We start from the raw sequence: 18,920 nt of genomic DNA, 5'->3' as shown, positions 1-18,920 counted from the left end.
ATATATAGACATATAGAACTTTGAATCGACTAACTTATGTATGTTGATAGTGTAACGAATTTTACTCTATTAATGCAATTTAACATGAGGCTGTTATAGAGATGTTTGACTGCACAAACAGTATAAAAAATATAAGTTTAAGTTCTATGAATTAATGATGTTAAAAAATATATTTACACAATTATATTACTTAAAATATAATTACACGTAACTCTTATTAATAGCATTGATTGATAACTTAGAATAAATGGTAAGTAACTTATTAAAATGAAAAATTGAAAAGTTTGATTACCGGCTTGAAGAATCGAAGTTTAGGCGGCCGCGAGGCCATTTTGCCTAAAATAAAAACATAAAACCTTGTTAGCAAACAAGAAATTTAGTGAATGTAGCCTATATATTTGACTATTGTATGAAATGTCATGCAAACAGCCCCTTCAAGATATATGGAAAACGTGAAGTAATTGCCTTAAGATAGAAGTTGAATCAGTGAGGTAGTTAATTTTCAAGAATTATCACCGCCAAAGATCAGAAAATATCAGCAAAAAGAGAAAATGAAGCATATCAATTTTGGTCAAATATGCAACAATTAGGGTTTATTAATGAAATGGACACTTTGGATCGTGAAAGATGTAAATAATGTAGAAATTATTATATGAAGCCGTGCTTATCAGTTTTGATCAGAACTTAACATATGAATTATGATACCTAATACTCACCTCTAAAGTTTTAATTATTTATTGCATATGTGTGTATATGGCAACGGCGAAGCCATATAGCTCCAAGGGGTATCTATTAATACTATTCGGTCGGAAAATTACACTAGTTAGATAGTTAAGAAATTAATTTTTATGTATATGTACTATATATATTGAATTCTTTTGATCTTTTCTTGTATTTAATTTATAATTTTGATACTCCTCGATAAAATTCTAATTCTACTACTGATATTGACTCCACTACACAAAATTTATTGCATGTGGACTCATGATCTTTCTTTCAACCAAGGTATTTGATGTACTTATTTTTAGAATCAATCTAAAATTATCTGCTGGATTTCATATTCCGAAAAGACTTAATGGTACACTTAATTAAATGCCGAGTTATTTTCCTAGTCGATTAACACTTACTATTTTTTTTCTTTTTTAGCAGTACCTTCATATTCTGGTAATTTTAGATCCGCCCCTGTATGCAGTGAATATTGTCAATATCACCTCAACCAATTCGTAGTGATAAAGAAGAAAAAAACGAAATATGAAAGAATTTTTGCATGGCTGTGTAGGCCGTGTGTACGACCCAATACGTGTCGTAATGCAATATGCCTTCCTCTTTTCTTTACATGTATTATTATTTTTAGCTCGCACAAAAAATTATTTATATTTATTAGCCAAAAAAGTGTATAAAACTTATATATATATATATATATATATATATATATATATATATATATATATATAAATTTTATATATATATTTTTGGTTATTATTTTTACAGTGGCTATACAATATCATTCCTTCTTGTCTCTAGGAATTAGGACCATATCCAAGAATTAAGCGTAAAAACTGCACGGGGCTCCCTACTATTTGGTCACCCCCATTTAACCTATACCCAATTTTTTAAAAAGTTTTAACTTGTATCCAGTTTTTAAACACTTCAGCCCCTTTCTGCTCCTTCGTTTTCTTCTTCTTCTATTAACAACTGAAAGACTCAACATCAACGGAATCCGATTACATTCTCTTTCAAAAAAAAATCAGCTTAGTGATATGCATAAGCTGCAGTCAACAACTTACACCAACCCTGCCTAAAGATAAGCCTGAAGAGTTTGCCTTAATCTGCAAATGATGAAAACTGTAAAAAAAGATCCATCATTTGCGTAAACTACAACTCATACACCAAAGAGCACTTGCCATAATATTGCACTGGTTGTAACATAAGATTTAACATGAACTACAATTCGATAATTAAATACTTTTCTATTTTCGTAGTGACCAAAAGTTGAACTTCGTGGCCAGATTCCTTTTACTGCACAACAAACAAAATACTATTCACTACAATTACTTTATAAAGTTTTTGTTGGATTCAAGTATTTACTTATGGTCTTATGGATTTAACTTCAGCTTATATAGTGCTGAAATTTTTACAAATGAACTAAATAATTTCAGCATCTTCTGCTGAAGTTTTTGAAAAAGCTTATCCAGGACAAAAAAAACTTCAGTTTATTTAGTGCTGAAGTTTTTACAAATGAACTAAATAACTTCAGCATCTTCTGCTGAAGTTTTTGAAAAAACTTTATGGCAAAAATAATGAATCTAGGACAAAAAAGCTTCAACTATTTTAGTGTTGAAGTTTTTACAAATGAACTAAATAACTTTAGCATCTTATCCAGGTTAAAAAAAACTTTAGCACTGCCTTTGCTACTTCAGACCCGTCTACTAGAATGCTGAAGTTTTGCATGATTGCCTTTGCTACTTCTGCCTCGTATGCTGAAGTTACGCGAAAAAGTTGATACGCTTGCAATTATTTTTGCAAAGCGGGCACAAATTAAAACGTGACCCAAAAAACGGGTATAGATACAAACCCCCCAAAGTGTGTCAGCCAATCAATCACATAGCCCTTGAGTTTTATTTTAGTATTTACAATTGAAGTTGACAAATCTTAAATCTTCAACTGAAATGTCCCATTATATCATGTTTAATTTAGCTCTCACATCTATTATTAACCTAAAAATATATTATCACATTGAAGTGGAACAATCTTAGGCTAATGTCTCAATATTTGGGATCGTTAAGGCATTTTTGAAGTATAGAATTAAGTTTAGAATGCCGATTATACAAATTAAGTAATTCTTATGTACTTATTTAACAAACATAATAATCTCACATACTCTAATGGATAACTACAATTGTCCAAACCATAGGGGTTGCTTGTTCAAGGTTGCGCGAGAAGGGTTACCACATTTTTTTTTTTTTGGTAAATAAAGGAGACATATATTAGGATTTAAGTAGTATTACAAGGAGCACTAGGTGGTGGGGATTCTGCGGTACAAAAAGACAGAGGAGCACTCCCACCAACGGTTACTACATTGTCCCTAGTAGGACTAATGTCTACTACATTTTCTATGCTAGTGGACACTACAGTTTCAATACAAAAAGAGATAGGTTCTTCTTCAGAAGCGCTGCGTAGAGGGAATATGTAAAAGGTGCCCCGTTGGTCTGCTAGAAATTCATGCATTACAAATGGAGGTGGTTGCAAAAATACTGTTGTGGTAGCATTGTATGCTAATGCTGTTCCATGTTTGGCTAGTGTATCTGCTACTTGGTTTTGTTCCCTGTAAGTATGGATTACCCATAGCCTATCCAGCTGTTGGAGGAGGTACCTGCATTCATGTGTTAAGGATGAGTAATGTAGATTAATGTGACGAAGTAGAGAGATTACCTCAGTGGAGTCCACGTTAACTTCCAACGGTACAAGTTTGTATTGTAGAGCAAGTTGTAATCCTTCTAGTAGGGCTGTGAGTTCCATGTAGTTATGGTTCCCTCTTGTATGTGTTCCCATGTATCCCATAACCCAATTACCCATGGAGTCGCGAATGACACCCCCAAACCCCCCTTTTCTATGTTTGAAAGTATAGGCACCGTCTCAATTTAATTTATACCTCCTATGAGCAGGAGGGTGACACTTAACGTCTATGTATGTGTGAGAGTTATTGTGTGTGATATGTGTACTACCTAGATGAAAATACTCAGCAGCTTGTCTTATTATGTGTTGTATATATGGGGTGTTATTTGCATTGTCAAAGACAAGTCGATTTCGACTTTTCCAGATGTGCCATAGGGCATAACAGATGATAGTAGTAGAGCTTGAATTAGTGTTATTAAGGTTATTTAGGAGAATGATGCACGATAGTTTTAAGGCTGTTTGTTCCTGCAATGTTTGAACATGGTTGTTGGGATGTTGACAGCCAAGTTGTTGCCATACCATTTTTGCTTGGTGACATTCAAAGAATAGATGTGCTATAGTTTCATCGTTGGAGTGGCATACTGGGCACAGAGGGTTGTTAGTGACATGTATATTATAGAGGTAGCTAGCTGTTGGTAGTCGATGGTGTGACATTTGTCAAAGGAAATGTTTTATCTTTTGAGGGAGTTATAGGTTCCATAGCCATTGGAAGGAGTTGTTTTCTGAGTTGGGACATAGCTGTCGATATAGGGATTTAACTGAAAATTGCCCGTTAGGTGTGAGACTCCAGTAAATGTAATCATGGGATTGAGGGTTGGTTAAGGAAAGGATATAGTGGGTTTGGAGTTGTTGATGTAAATCAGGAGGGAGCTCAAAAGATATTTGAGAAATGTTTAGGAAATTCCCGTGGATATAAGAGGCTAGTGTGGCACATTGGTCATGTTTGGGAAAAGGTCCTGCAATGATGTTTCTGAGTGTGAGGTTGGTGCCTAGCCAAGGCTCTGTCCAAAATTGAATATGGGTACCATTGACAACATGCCATTGGATACCAAGTTGACATGAGGCCCATCCATGTTAAATGGTTTTCCAAGTAGAGGAGGTATTAGTAGAAGTGATTGAGGATGTGTACTTGGAAATTAGAATGAAAACCCAGTGGGTTGAAGAGGAGTTGAATAGTCTCCAGGCTAGAGAGCCTAATAGAGCACTATTTTTGGCATTTAGGTTTTGTATTCCAAAGCCTCCATTAGGTTTTGATTGTTGAACTGTAGGCTAGTTGATAAGGTGTAATTTATGATGTTTAGGGGTGGATCCCCAAAGGAAATTACGCTGATATTGATCTAACCCGTGGGTAATATGAGCAGGGAGCTTGATCATTTGCATTACATGGTTGGGTAGGCAATTTAGGGTTGATTTAATAAGAGTGGTTCTGCCTTCCATGGTAAGGCAAATGATTTTTCATCCCGCTAGTCTAGTCTTAAAATTATCTAACAAGAATTGGAAGTCAGCAGTCTTAGGTTTCTTTGTTAAAATGGGATATCCCAAGTATTTCCCAAAATTTGATCCTTCCCTCATGTGGAAAGAAGTAATGACTATATCTTTAGCATTTTGGGATTTGTTTTTTGAGAAGAATATTTTTGATTTATTGTAATTAATAGTGAGTCCAGAAACTTTGGTAAAGAAGTTTAGTGTTTCTATGATAGAATTTATGCTGATGGATTTATTTTTTGAAAGAATAGTGATGTCATCTGCAAATAACAGACGAGAGAGTGGTGGTCCTTGTCGGAATAATTTATGAGTTTCCATTTTTGGTAGTCAACCTCCATGTGTATTTTTCGCGAGAGCATTTCCATACAAAGAATGAATATGTAAGGTGATAGAGGGTCCCCTTGTCGAATGCCTCTTGATGGTGAGAAGAAGGGGGATGGTTGACCATTAATGAGAATAGATATGGAGGAGGTTGTGATGCAGGACATGATTAATTTAGGAGGAAATTTGAAGTAATGAAGGGTTTCATGGATGAAGCCCCATTATAACTTATCAAAAGCCTTTTCTAGGTCTAGTTTAAGGAGAAAAGAAGATTGAGCACCTGTTTTTTTCCTTAAAGTGGTGCATAATTTCTTGGACAAGGATTACATTATCAGAGGCTCTACGGGTAGGCAAGAAAGTTGATTGTTCTGGGCTGATGAGAGTATCCAATATTGGTTTAATACGAGCTACAATAATTTTAGTAATTAATTGTATATAAGTATTACAAAAAACTTATAGGCCGATATTGGTTATGAGTGAGGGTTGTTGTGTTTTTGGAATAAGACATAGGTGAGTTTTATTTATATCAGGAGGTAATTATTGTGAATTGAATATATCCTTACAACAGGAGATCACAAAGTGATGTACAAGTGCCTAATATGTTTGGAAGAAATATGGGTGGAGACCATCCGGTACAGGGGCTTTAAAAGGTTGGAAAGTTTTGAGTGCAGTAGTGATTTCTAAAGAGGTAACTGGTGCATCAAGTTTTAAAAGGTCAGTAAGGTTGATGGCATGATGCATGGCTTGTAATGTAGGAGTGGTATTGTGAGTGTGAGTTGTGGTAAATAGACTATGGTAATGATTTTCAATATAAATATATCTCGTTGGTTTAAGATCCAATTGCCCACAGAATCTTGTAGAGTAGTAATGCGATTACGTATACGACGCTTTAGAGTAGATAGGTGAAAATTATTTGTATTGGCGTCCCCCTCTCATAGCCAACTTATTCTAGAATTTAACTTCCAAAAATCTTCTTTTAATTTTAGTAAGTTATTGTATTGGGCTATAAGATCAGTTTCTAGGTTTTGTATAAAGTGACTAGTGTTGTATTTTGAAGAATTTTGGATGCCTTGAAGTCTTGCTAAAAGGATATTTTTATGAAAAATATTTCCAAATATGGTTTTGTTTCATTCTTGGATGTGAGTGGTGAAGTCTTGAATGATAGTGAGTAGGGGTTTATTAGTGGTCCAATTATAGGTGATTAGTGAAGTAAATTATGGATGAGTGGTCCACATTATTTCAAAACGAAATATTTTATCTTGGGGAGCGCTATATTCTTTTAGAGTAAGTAGTAAAGGACTATGATCGGAGTGTTTGCGAGGGAGATGATGAACAAAGGATTTAGGAAAAATGGTTAACCAATCATAGTTTGCTAGGCATCTATCTAACCTTTCTAAGATACGGTGGGAGATGTGTCGATTGTTAGACCAAGTATATGTTCCTCCAGTGTAACCTAAATCAATTAATTGGCAGTGGTTAAGACAAGCGAGGAAGTTATCACTCCTTCTATTATTTATAGGAAGGCCCCCAACTTTTTCAGTGGAGTTAGTAACTTCATTGAAGTCACCATCAATTAACCAAGGTAAGTTTATGTTTTCATGCAAAATACGAATATTTTCCCATAAGAAAGTACATGCATGTGGATCATTCTTTGCATAAATAATAGATAACAACCAAGGATTGGTATTAGGGTGTACCTAAATAATGGAATGGATTTCTTGGCTTGTGGCAGCTATTTGATCTAGGTGAAGTTCATCAGCCTTCTAAAGTAGAGCTATACCTCCAGCTATGCCCTGAGCTGGTAACTGAGCCAAGTGTGAGAACCCAAACTCTTGTTTAAGAGACTCATAGTCTTGCATGTGTTTCTAGCAGAGCAACCAACACAGGCTTGTGATAATTAATCATTGATCTAAAGTTACGTTTAAAGTCAGGCGACTGTGCTCCCCGACAATTCCAAATGATGAACTGCATGGATTGATTATGGAGTGTGTTGGCTGGAGACTCATTTTCCATCGTGGAATGGCTGTTCGTCAGTGCTGGGATTAACACTACAGCATATTTGCCCACTTTTGGATTTCTTGTTGGACGGATGTTGAGTGAGATGCTTAGGAGTTCTTGAGGGAAAGTGATGATCACCTTTCATTCGTACTGTTCTTTTAGGACATAGGTTTTGTTTCCATTGAGATAGCATAGTATTGGTAGTGTCTCTCGTATCTCTGCCATGGTGGCTGCCACCTCCAGTTGAGCTATGTCATTGAGATCTTCTTGATGTAGACTGGGAGGTAGGACATGACTCGATGGAGGGGTGAGAGGTTGGTACGAGGAGGCCTGTGCATGTAATGGTATTATTGGAGCTATGGATGATCGTGGCTGAATCCATGGGACAAAGACTTGTAGTGGTTGTTGTGGTGGGTAAAATGGTAACTCTAGCGAGTTGACTGGCATTTGTGGTGCAACATGCATGTTCAGTGTTGGTGGAATTGGTATGGTCATTTAGGGTTGTTGGTGGAGAGCTGACGGTGGGTGCATGTCCCAGAGGTACTGATTGTATAACAACACATTCATATGCATCCCTTCGGTCACTATTTGTGCTATATCCGCCCGATTTTGGATCATAACTATGACATCCTAGTTGTCGATTTCCATCGTGAAAGTTAATGTGTGTTTTTGTAGGCTCATTTCTAGCCAGGATTGCGGGTACGTTTGTAGTGGTGGGTACTGGGTGATGTATATGGGTATGGGCCATGGGTATGGTTCGTTGGGTGGTGTCATGGTGATCGTGTGGAGGAACACTGGGTGGTGAAGAAGGTTGGTGTTTGTGAAGGAGATGGTTCTCCAATGGCAGACGTTTAGGTATGATATGTTCATGTGAGGAAGGTGTAAGTTGTGAAGTAGTATTATGAGAATGAGACGTGTGCAGGATAGTATTAGGAGGAGTAGGGTTTAATGATGATGTTGCTGATGAAGGTTGATCTTGAGAGGTTGAAGGAGTCGGTTGATTTGATAGAGGTAATTGAGTATTGGGAATTTTGTGTAAGTTACGGTGGTTTGAAAGAGGAGGGTATGTTACTTGTATGGGGTTATGGGCTTGGCCAGACGTGGGATTTGTTGTTAGAGTGGGAGGGGTATTTATTGGGCCAGTGTGGTGTAGGTCATGATGGGTTATTGGGGATAGGTAGGACTGCACTTGAGAGCCTATAGAGGGGGATGAGTTATTATTGCATGGCTGATGATTGGGTAGTGTTTCAGGCTGTTATGCCACGTGGAGGGTGGGGAGGGGGGGCTTGTGTGTTGATTTGGCCAGCTGAGTCATTGATGTTGGTCAGTGGTGTGAGTTTTTGGGGCTGCATGGAAATTGGGCTGGGATCAGGCGAAGTGGTGGGATGGGCCTGGTCATTTGGGCTGGAAGTGCTGCCCATTTGGTCCATATGGTTTGGATCCAGTAGTAAATCAAAGAGAATATTATTAACAAACTTTGGGTTAGCTGTGTTAGGGTGAGCAAAGTGAGAAGCTATACCTGCGAATCCATCGCCATTGGATGGTTTGGTGGGAGGTGATGTATGTCGTAGAAGGGGTGATTTCCCTTTGGACCTGTGTTTGGACTGAAAAGTATCCATTTGCCAAGTAGTTTGTTCGAGTTCTGAAGTGGAATCCATGTTAGGAGAGGGTGGTATGGGCTGGATTTCAGTATGAGCTGCATGGGGGTATGGTATGTGTAAGCTGGGATGTGGGGGTAGTGGTTTCCATGGTGGATGAAGAGGGAGATGAACAGAAAGATTTCGTGTGGCCAAGACGGCCACAGAGTGTGCACAACATGTTGAGGCCTTTGTACAATATTTGTTATCTATGGGTGCCAATATACACATGTGTTTTGAGGGGCATTTAAAGAGGGACTTCGATGCATATTCTTGCATAACGTCCTCTGGTGGTGGCCGACGTGCATGTGTCTACCTTGAGCAGGGTGCCAATCTTTTCACCAACTTGTTGCAGAATTTCAAAGTCATAAAATTCAGTAGGGAGTTCGGGCAATCTTAACCAGATTGTTGTGTATGTAAGTTGAGTGTTTGATGCTATGAATTTGGGTTCCCATTTTCGTACAGACATGAAGTGGTTGAGTATGAACCAAGGTCCATTGTGTAGGGCTGTGAACATATTTTCTTTCTTTTGAAATTTGATTAAGTAAAAGTCACATCCTAAGTCTATTAATGGAAGATCTTCAGTGGGTTTCCATAGTGCTAGGAGTTTTGTTTTAAGAGTTTGGTGTCCAACTCTTCTTCCGAACACTTTAACAATGACAGAGTATTTCCATGGTGAGTACAATCTGGATTTGTCCGCTGGGGTAATGGGTATGAAGGTGTCTTGATTGTAGTTATTTATGGATTAATCAGATATGTCTAAGTAGGAATGGATTTGATGGCAGGTGTTTGGATATGAATTTAGTTGGTTGTTCAAAAGTAAGGTTTGGGCAAAGGATAATGAGTGGGTCGAGGCCATGACAGTGTTTGTAGTTAGAGATGGTGACAATGGTAGATCAAGGTGCATAGAGCTGATATCCGGTGGTTCTGGTGGTGATGCTGCGGCAGTTATTGTGCTCATATTGTCCTAAGCCTAAAAGGTCAAAATAAGTACTAAAACACAAGTTTTGATATAAAGCTAGTTCTAGTCCAGCGTTGCCTACCTTCTAAAATTGACCACAAATAGTGTACAATTGAGGTAGATTTTAACTTTAAACAGCAAGCTTCTATTCTAAGAATCTATTAGTATTTTTTTTTTAATCTGAAAAGGGGGAGAAATTACTGGGTTTTGTTGGAATTAAAATATTATAGGGTCGGGTCCATCCATTAGTCATGAATTATGATTTCATCTAAAATCCTATTATTATCCTATGTATGAGTGATGAAAAGAGCATATTTTACATTAATAATAGAAAAACTAGGGTTTGGATGTAGTAGTTTTCTGCATCTTCCCGATGATCGATAATATAAGTCGCAGTTGTTGTAGATATGCGTTTCCAAGGAAAAACCCGTTACGCTCCTAACTAGTATTTACGGTTAAATACTATGGGTTATTAGCTATTGTTGCATACGGATGGCATTTCGTTGCTACTATTTTAATGAAATTCAGAATGATTATTTGAGCTTTTAATTTCTCTATGTATAGTGTACCAATAGGATAACAGTATTGTCTTAAACTAGATCCAAGCAATTCATGCTGATTTCTTAACGCTTAATAGTTATATGCTGGTTAGTTAACTTCAATTTCTTATTTTAATCAAAGAATATTAAACAATTTTGAAAGGATAAGATGAGTGACATAATTCAGGAGACTGAGTTAAACTTTAATCTATAATTTCCTCAAAGTATAATTTGAGATTGCCGTTTCATCAATGCCATGCCACGTCAAACTTCTATAGAAACTTTCTACTACTAGATACTTCGTTCCAAAATTATTTATTTAATTGTTACTAGTATTTCTAATGCATAAAAAGAAAAAAACCGATTTGCCATTATTCTAGCAAATGGTGGATTAGTTCGAAATACATACGAATTAGATACGTCTATGATAACAAAAAAAAAAAAAAAATCTTTACGGCTGCGACGAATTCAAAATTTTGGATTTATAGGACTTGGATTCTAGAAAAAGTAATTTATTAAGTTTTGGATATATTATGTATTGGTCAAAATCGAGCTTGCCCTTTTAGTGAGACTAATCGAGGCTGGAGCATGATAAGTCAGGGATCAGCTTTGATTTATATCGGATTATGGCGCATAGTTAGATTGTCAAGCTCGAGACTCTGGGACCGATTAAGGTCGAGACTGACCAAAATCGAGACCGACCAAGATGGAGATCGAGGATAGCTTACCGGGTTGAATAATGGAAAGACGAAATATCCGCAATCGGGCAAGGATCACGGCGCAAGTTCCGGCACGTATCAAGAGGAGGCCGATTAATTAGCCAATTATAGGATTTCTTACCATGTTTAGAATTATGCCAAGAGTAGGACTCCCCTGCTATATAAAGAGGGTCTAACCATTTGTAAAAGGGATATATGTTGATGCCCAATTTTTTCCTGTATATTTTTAATATGCAAAATACTTTCAAAATAGTATGTATATGCATATATAAGTATGTCCCAAGGTTTCAATATTTTTCTCTTAATTTTAAAGATTTTTTAAATCAATTTATTGTCTTATTTTAGCAAGAAAAGCCCAATAATTATTCCTAAAATTATCATTTTGGCAATTCACTTATTAGATTAGCATATTTATACTGAAATATAGCTAACATAATTTTTGCATATTTTTACAAATTTATTTAGTATTTTTTAAGCTAAATTGCCTATAATTGCAATATTAGCCTATTTCAAGATTTAATTGTGTTTATAATTATAAAATGGACTCAAGTATTTTTATTTTCATAATTATATATTATTAATCATTTTAGTACCTTTAATTTACTCCCAAAAATTATTTTACTATTTTTTATAAATTAAACAAGGGAAAAGTGGCTATTTGAATGTTAGCCCATTTGCATTTCAATTTTGGCCTGATTTGGCACCCAATTAAACCCAATCCTAAAACCCAATTTCCCTGACCCAAATCCTAGTCTACCTGACCACGACCCTTTTAAAATGATCCGCCCGGATCCCCATTCAATCTAGGTCGTTGATCAAAATGATTAACGACCACCCTTTAATCTTTCCTTTTTAGTTTCCATTACCCCCCCAAACCCTAACCATTTCTCACCATTAGCCGCCTTTGAATCCCCCCCTCTCCCAATTATCTCTCAGAAGCCCTAGCCGCCTCCCTCCACTTCCATCCTAAAATCGCCTGAATCGATGGCTTCTAAAGCCATTAAAAGCATGTATTTGCCTCCTACGATTCCTACCTGCTTGATTATTATGTTTTCGAGACTAGACCCTGAGGAATTTTCGTCCATACCTTGGTCTATTTTGGTGCTTCGCTGTCTCCGGTCATCTCCGACCTTGCTCCGGCCAGCCATGGCTGTTCAAGCCTGATCTTGACTTCTCTTGCCAAGATCAATGACTTTCCAAGTCTTTCTCACTATCTAGGGTTCTTCTGAAACCCTAATTTTCGAGGTTCTTCCGATTCTTTTAGATCCATTGTAGATCCGTGTTTACTCTAAGCTTCTAAACGTTTTCTCAAAGTTTCTTTCAAAACTTTGCTTTCAGAACCTTCGTCTTTTCTGACTTAGGGCTTTTTGTTACTTTATTTCGAAGCTCTTCTGATTTTTTAAAAAAAACATATCTACTATGTTTCTTACATTGTTCTTATTCTACTGTGTTTCTTACGTTGTTCTTCTACCGGGTTTCTTATGTTGTTCTTCTACTATGTTGCTTTTCTACTGTGTTTCTTTATGTTGTTCCTCTACTGGAATATGCATGTTAAAATCCCTAGTTCCTTTTTGAAATTTCTGAACTTATTTCGTTAGTATTTCTGCCTGATTTGCTTGTTCTCATATCTATACTCGATTGACGAAGAAAACCCTAGATTTGGGGATTCGTTCGAGTTTTGAGACTACTCGCTATGTGATTTGCTTGTTCTTCATCTTTGAACTTGTTTGGTTTAAAAACCCTAATTTCTTTGAACCTATTCCAGTTTCTAAAAGATCTTTCATCTACTACTCGATTGAATTTCTTAATCTTTGTTTCTTTATATGATTCTAACTTCCCGCTAAAACTCTATAAGGTCTTTTACTTGACCCTTTGGTATGCTATTCGATACTCTCTCTTCTCTGTTACTGAGCAACTAGAATCGATCGATGTGACTACCTGTGTTTGCTACTATACAATGTTTCTCTTTGTCCTAAATTCAGCCTTGCCTGCTTAATACTCATATACTCTTTTATATGCTGAGTTTTCCTCTAAAATGGCCTTCAATTTGGGACTGATTTTAGACCTCATTGTGTGAGTCTGATTGGTTCTTTCCTTGTTTTACCGATTTCCCTGATTCTTGGGTTGATTCGAGAACTTTCCCTTAGCCTTTCGACTCTCCTATTCTGACTTGGTTTATTTATAACTTCGAATCACTGACTCCTTGATTTACTATGTACTGATTGATTCATTGTGTTTCTTACCTTATTTGATTAACCGTGTATTTCAAAGATTCTTCATTAATTCTTCCCTTAATTAAACTCATATGTATTTACCCCCAATTACCTACTTTGCACAAGATGTTTACTTGATATCCTTCCTTAAATAATTTCTGTCCATTACCGTTTGGTTTTAACTCCTTGATTAAAGGAAGTCTTTGATACTGATTGATTTTTAATTGATACATGGTCCCATAATTATTTTCTTGCCTTATTTTCTGCCTGTTTTCACACTATAAATACCTGGCTTTTGCATTGACACAAGACAGACAATCCCTCATTCATAGTTTTCTTCTGAAACTATACTTACACGCAATAGTATTCTCTCTTATTTTCTTGCATTGTGGCATGTTTACAAGACCTACCGCTTTTCTTTGTTGTGTTTCTTTGAATATGGTATGTTCTGATTTAAGTTTCAGCACCATAACAAATGTGTTTATTCGTGATTTTGTATCCCTGACTACTTATTGTTTCTGTATAGTTCAGCATTACTGATTTCTTTTCCTGCCTGTTCTGTTATGAATCCCTATTCCCCCACCCCCTTGTGTGTTTAGGCTATGGCTTGGAGCATGGCAATGTGTAAATTGTTGCCCATGAATCAAACCTGATCCCTTGGGATGCTAGCCTCCATTAATGTGTGTTTTGACAAACTTATGACATGCTAGCATCCTCCGTTGCTGAGCATGCCTAAAGCCTGCCCTTGCCTAAGCAATAGGCTCTTTACAACCTCCCTATCCCCCTGTACCCCTATGTGTACTTATTTGTAGCTATTTTTCTTCCCCTTTCCCTCTCTCAGAATTCTATTTCTACACTTGCACTCTCTCTTAGTCTTTAAGTTCCTCCCCCTTCTTGTGAGCCTTGCCTTGGGACTTTGAGTTCCCTCTGAACTTGGACACTTGAGGGCTGGCCTTTCCACACCGCACCTGTCCAAATCCGGTAATACATTTGGGTGTAATCACTGCCCGAATTTCATTTGAGACTCTCCGGGAACTTTGACACACTCAAATGGGAGAAAGGTTTTGAATCATGATCTCATGGAATTGGTTTACATCATATTTCAGACATGAAGTCTGAATCAGGCTCTCCTTAGTTGTACTTTTTTTTTCTGATGTATTTTTTTACTTTATTCTGCGCTGTAATAAATTTGTAATAAACTCTTTGGGATGGTTAAAAAAAGGGGGTGGGTAATTATGTATGCAAAAAGGGTAGATACCATGTCTATAGAAATTCTGAATTCTGCATTCGCATATAGATACCATGTCTATAGGTTCTACACATTCAAATGCATATACAAATCATGTCCATAGGGAATTCTGAACGCCCATTTTCATATAGAAATCATGATCATAGGTCTGCTACTCTGGTCTAGAAATCATGCCTATAGGTCCTTCTAAATCTTGTATATTCATTATAATCTAGAAATTGTGTCTATAAGTATCTGGGAATCTGAATTCTACATATGCATATAGAAAATATGCCTATAGGACCTTTTAAATCCTGTGTAATCATTTGCCATCTATAAATCATGCTCATAAGACTTAAGCGTTCAATTGCATCTAGATACTATGTCTTAAACCAAATTCAGCGCCAAGATATCATGCTTTTGCATTTTTACCATACAAGGCTTAAAATCAATTACACGTAGAAAGCATGTTTATAGGAGATATTAATCTAATCCGAATCGTTTCATTCACGTACAGAACTAAAATCAGTAATAACGAGTATCATCAGTTTCAGAGCCTATAACTTTCGTTAAAATGTGCTTTTTTTTCATAATCTGATTTCCCCTTTTTACCAGCATGTACTCAGTTTATTTTTTTAGACCTTATTATTTCATGGCTTTCCTGAATTTAATAGATAACATGCCTATAGGATCCTTGTCCGACACTTAGGCAAGCCTTAGGAGAAAAGTTATAAACTGAATCTGTTCTATTAACTACAACCAGCAGGCAGACCTGATTCGGGCTTCTTATATGAAATATGTAATAAATCAGTCTGCTTCAACCTCTAAGTTCTTTCACATTTAGTGTTTAATCAGACCCTAACCAGTACGTGCAAGACCTGCTAAATTACGTGCTTCCTTGACTAAATGAGGTATATCTGAGCCCTTTTGCCTGTTATGTACTTTCCCCCAATTTGTTATACATGTTCTTGCATGTTGCCTTAGAATTTTGCCTTTGAAACTACAAATGAGCCGATATCCCTTCCCTTTAGGATTAGTAGTCCTAAATGCCTCCGGGACTGACAGAATTGGGGCGGGTCATAGCATGCAATGAGTGAACGAGACCATTCTGCGCTTTAATACCTTAATGGGGTGGGAGGGTAGATATGGATATGATGACCATGTGATAATGCCACGTGTAACCCCTCATTGAGGAGTGATTACCGGGTATCGTGTGGGGTGATCCATATTAGTAATAAACCTAGGACCCCCTTTTCTTTATTTCTTATCTCTTTTAAAGAATTTCAAACTCTTTTTTTTAAAGAAAAATCAGCTTTCTTTTAGTTCTTTCCAACATTATTTGTTTGTAAACCCTTATGTGCAAATCCCCTCTTATTTGAAGATTTATTTGTTTATGTGTTATTGCACCTAAGTTCACAACAATAGTCTGGCCGGGGGGTGCCTAACACCTTTCCCTTGAGATAATTTCAAGCCCTTACCCTATCTCTGGTTACTCAAATCAAACTCTTTTGGTGTCCTAATGCACCCTAATCATTAGGTGGCGACTCTTCAAATTCAAACCCAATTCCCAAAAGAGAATGAGTTGTCCTCCCAAATGTTATAAACCTGATTTTGTGAGAAAAAAGAGGCACGACAGCGTGGCGACTCTGCTGGGAATTTTTAGGCTTTTACCATTTCAGACTATTATTGTGAATTTATGCTTCTTTATGCGCAATTATTTGTTTATTTCTTTTAAACATTCAATTTTCTTTTCGATTGCAAAACTGACTTGTCTTTTTGTTTCTTTTCCTTTACTGCTTTCCTTAATTACCGCTTTAAATTATGAAACTGTTGTATTTACCGCTTTCTTAAATATGCAAATAGGTGACAACATGCTTTTAATTATTGCATAATCATGCTCAACATTATATTCCACTCGTGCCAAACAAATCCTATAGCAACGCTTATAATGAGTGGTTGTGCTCTTCCAATATTATCACCCCCTAAATCCGGAAAAGGCATATTTGCGGTAAAACCAGTCGATCAACGGTGTAGTCGACGATTCCGTGCCTTTCCTCCTTGAGTTGTCCACTCAAGGGTACCAGTCTAAAGCCCCATAGAAACCTTACTCTGTTAGACTGTGCATGTGTCATGGTCAAACCTAGCCGAGTCAGTTATGTTATCCGCATAATGACTCTTTAAGATAGCTTTGCCCAAAGTCCACCGGGTTTCCTAAAACCCAAATGGACACTACCACGTTCTGTGCATTTATTTGGAGAACTAAATGTTTTTATGCCAATTATTGATATTTAATAGTCGATTCTGGTGGGGGTAAGGGCCTAACCCTTTTGTATTGCAGAAATATGAGGCACGAAGTCCCCAGATTCGGCATGGTCACCAACATCCACCCAAAATTGCTAAGCTGGTGGTAGGATCTTCATTATAGTGATCAAACTCTCATCCAGAAATACCCGTGCAATCTACATTCTCTTCTGGAAATTCAACCCAACAACAAGATCATAAAAGCTGCTATTTTGTCCTGGGACTGTGAGAGGGTTGTATTCCGCTTTGGGGACATTGAAATGACACACTTGCTATAAGAAATAGGAGGATTAGCTGGTATACCATGGAAATCAGTGCCAACAAGCGACTGAGATATTTGGAGCGGGGTTTAGTAGAGCTAGAAAGGAAATTTCTCAAAAGAATCAAGGATTGCCAGAATGCTGAAGGAAACGAGGGCAGACACCTAGCCAGAGCCTATCTATAGCTGGGACTTCGTGAGTTGGTGAAGCTGTTCGATGGAGCCAAAGATGCCGAGTCTGGGGAAGGTCCTTCTGGGACCAAATAGATAGGAGCTTGTTCTTTTGCTTTAAGAAATGTAATAAGGCCGACGACCACTAGTAACATTCTATTTCCTGTTATTTAGTGTCGTTTTGGGATTCGTCTACTTTTTATCAATAAAATGAGGCATTTAGCATTCTAAGTTCTCCAAATTAAATTGTCACTAGGCCTACCTCAGGCATGAAAAGGTCCCCAAATTAGAACACGCTTTACATTCCGCACTATGTGTTTAAATATCGCAATGCTTTTTATAATCCTCACTGACTTGTTACCTTTTTGTTTTTACTTTTTGTTTATTAACCTCCCCAAAGGTTAGTTCGTACACTCTGGAAACATCATCTTATTCCACGAGATCCAGGGGCCCTCCACCCACTCCTCCTCTTAGTCCTATCAAAAACAAGAACAAAGAGAAGACGGAAGATTTGAACAACGCCAGAAAGGAGAACTCAACTGAATTGGTAGAGGTCACTCATGGTCATGGTACTCAAGTTTCCAAAGAAAATGCATCCCAACTCGAACAAAAACTGTTGAAATTCCAAGAAGAGCTTGATCAGGTTCGGAATCTAGCAAATCTATCATTTTCCCTCACCACTCCGGATGTTAATTTCCCAAATGCTCAGAACCCCACACCTCCACACAATATCCCAAAGCCACAAAACATCCCACTCCTCACCACCACTGCAACACCTACCATACTTCAAACAATACTCCACTGCTCATCCCAGAACCCCAAAACTCCACAAATGACCACTTTCACACCCATCACAAAACCCCCAGCTACGTGGAGACCATGCCACACTCCACCCAACCCATCTCAAGCGCGCCCGAGTCTGATGATAAAGACTTGCTCATCAGGAATCTGGCTGAAGAACTTACGCAAGGCGTCGAAGGAAGCAAAAGAATTGAGGGGATGAACTATGAAGATCTCTGCATATAGCCCGATGTTGAACTGCCCGAGGGGTACAAACCTCCGAAGTTCGAAATGTTTGATGGTACATGGGATCCAAGGGTCCATCTGAGAACGTACTGTGACAAGCTGGTTAGAGTAGGGAAAGACGAGAGAATTCGCATGAAGCTTTTCATGAGAAGCTTGAAAGGAGATACTTTGTCCTGGTACATCAGCCAGGATCCAAAGAAATAGTCAAGCTGGGTAAGCATGGCGTCCAACTTTATGGACAGGTTCAGGTTCAACACGGAGAATGCGCTAGATGTGTTCTATATTCAGAATCTAAAGAAGAAGCCCACAGAAACATTTTGCGAGTATGCTACTCGCTGGAGGTCCGAAGCCGCTAAGGTCAGGCCTACCTTAGAAGAGCAACAAATGAACAAATTCTTTGTTCGAGCTCAGGACCCACAGTATTATGAACGACTAATGATGATCAAGAGCCACAAATTTTCCGACATTATCAAGATGGGTGAAAGGATTGAAGAGGGCATCAAATTGGTATGGTTACAAACTTCGAGGCCTTGCAAGCCATAACTAAGGCCTTACAGTCTAGTGGTGTGTCCAAGAAAAGGGACGTAGGAGCCGTAATGGTGGCAT

Source organism: Nicotiana tabacum, chromosome 21 (assembly GCF_000715075.1).
Source record: "Nicotiana tabacum cultivar K326 chromosome 21, ASM71507v2, whole genome shotgun sequence".
NCBI classification, from domain to species: domain Eukaryota; kingdom Viridiplantae; phylum Streptophyta; class Magnoliopsida; order Solanales; family Solanaceae; genus Nicotiana; species Nicotiana tabacum.
Note: the sequence above shows the minus strand (reverse complement) of the source record.